We start from the raw sequence: 2569 nt of genomic DNA on the forward strand, positions 1-2569 counted from the left end.
TATTTTCTTATATTGTCTTGTCTTACAATAACTTCTTTTGTCTTCTCTTCTCTTGTTCTTGTCTTATCTTGTCTTACATTTCTATATTGTCTTCTCTTTTTATTTTCTTACATTGTCTTGTCTTTGTTTTGTCTTTTTTGTCTTGCTTTGTTTTATCTTGTCTTCTCTTGTTTTGTCTTATACTGTCTTACATTTTTATATTGTCTTATCTTTTTATTTTCTTATATTGCCTTGTCTTACTTTGTTTTGTCTTTTCTTGTCTTGCTTTGTTTTATCTTGTCTTCTCTTGCTTTGTCCTATATTGTCTTACATTTCATTATGTTGTATTGTCTTAGACAAAATGAAACATCTTAGTAACTTAACCACTTAAAGGTTCTATTTCGATATCCCAGTTAAATCTAGACGACAGTAAACTCGTTACGGTTAACCACAACCCAGGGGGGGAAGGCCGTTAACTCTAAACGCTTAACTTTCTTAGTCACAGAAACTAAGTTATTAACCTTAATTTCCTGTACATGCGTTGGCTTCTGCGTTAACTTGGACAAAATCCTTCTCACCCCCTCACCCCTCCCCCTCTCCTCCTACTCCTCCCCACTCTCTCCCTTCCCCACTCTCTCCCCTTACCCCATCCCTCCTCCTCCTCCTCCTCTACCCTTCATTTCCCTCTTCCACCCTCCATCCCCTTCCCTCTCCTCTCCCCTCCATCCTCCTTTACCTTCCACCCCCTCCCCCTCCCTCTCCTCTACCTCTTCCCTGCCCCTCCCCTTCTTCCCCCTCTCTCTCGCCTACCTCCCCCCGTCCTCCTCCCCTTCCCCACCTCCCCCGTCCTTCTCCCCCTCCCCACCTCTCCCTTCCTCTCTCCCCCCCTCCTGCTCCCCACCTCCCCACATCTCCTCCTTCCTACCCCACCTTTCCCTCTCTCCCTTTTCCCTTCCCCCTCTCCCTTCCAAAGAACAGCTGGCAGCTTCTCCTTTATAACCAGCTGTTGCTTGCTTCAGTGCCATGAACCACCTGGCCAGCGTTGGCACTCTCGGTATATAGTGCCAAGGTTGGTGGTGGTGGTGCCATCTGTGGAGGTGGTCTCCCTCAGATGCAGGTGGTTTGCCTCGCGTTGACAGACGCACATCGTTTTTTTTTTTTTTTTTTTTTTTTTTTTTTTTTTTCCAATAGTGATAGTACTTGGTTGAGGACTGTTTTTTTTTATCTATGTATTTATTTATTTGTTTATCTATTTATCTATTTATTCATTTATTTACTTATTTGTTTTTTACGTTAGCCATATTCCCGCCTTCAAGTAAAAAAAAACAATAAGAATAAAATAAGAATAGATAAATAAATACAGAAGACTACATTGACCACGTAGCAGGAGCAGAAGAAGAAGAAGAAAAACAACAACAACAACATCAGCAACAAGAATTAGAAGAAAAAAAAAAAACAGAAAAAGAAGAAGATGCAGAAATAGAAGAATAAGAATAAGAAGAGGGAACAGCAAACGAAGGAAAAGATGAAGAAGAAGAAAACGAAAAAGAAAAAGAAAAAGAAGTAGAAAAAGAAGAGAAAAAGAAGAAGAAGAAGAGGAAGAAGAAGAAGAAGAAGAAGAAGAAGAAGCAGGAGAAGAACAACAAAGGAAAAAGAAGAAGTAGAAAAAGAAAGAGAGGATGGCTTCCTTCCCACTTTCTCATTCTTTTCGAGCTTCCCATTGTTCCTCCACGTCCCTCCTCCCCCCTCCATCCCCTTCTCCCCTCCCCCCTTCCTCCCCTCTCCCCCACCCCCCCTCAGCCCCAAATGTCCTTCTCTCATTCGTTTATTTTTCTGCAAGAAAATACCCGTGCGGACTCATTCTGAGGAAGTCGATGTTCTTTATCTATTTTGTTTTATTTTTGCTTTACCTCGTTTATTTATTTATTCATTTGTATATCTATTTATTTATTTATTTATTTATTCATTTATTTATTTATCTATTTATCTATTTGTTTATTGGTTTTGGACGAAGAAAGTTCAGTGTCTGGAAGTCAAACCGGAAGACCATTAAGAGTCCAATTTTCAAAAATTTCATTTTGCTTTATCTTGTTAATTTCTTAATCATTCTTTGTTTATTTACTTTATCTATCCATTTAGTTATTCATTCATATCTTCATTTCACTTTTATTTATTTATTAATTTTTTATTCTTCATTCATTTATTTATTTATTCATCTATTTTATTTATTTATTTTCTATTTCTTCCGAAGAAATCTCAGTTTCTCGAAGTCAAACTGACTCCAGTTTTCGAAAATCGCCAGAGACTTTGATAGCAAATGAACCATTTTGAGTCTACTCAGAAGAATTTCTGAGTGAAAGAATCTACGTTTATTTCTTCCCTATCTCTCTTTCACTCTCTCTATCTCTCTGTCTCTCTACAGCATTTCTTCCTCCGTGTTTTTTAATAGATTTCGTTTAACCATTTTGTATTGCTCGATCTTGTATTATTTCGTTGTGCTTGTCTCCCTTGTATATTTGTAATCCTTTCAAAGTATGCAATATACGTGTATATATATTAACACACATGCACACACACGTATACACACAGA

This window comes from Oratosquilla oratoria, chromosome 4 (assembly GCF_046742065.1).
Source record: "Oratosquilla oratoria isolate Oo_2021 chromosome 4, ASM4674206v1, whole genome shotgun sequence".
Classification (NCBI taxonomy): domain Eukaryota; kingdom Metazoa; phylum Arthropoda; class Malacostraca; order Stomatopoda; family Squillidae; genus Oratosquilla; species Oratosquilla oratoria.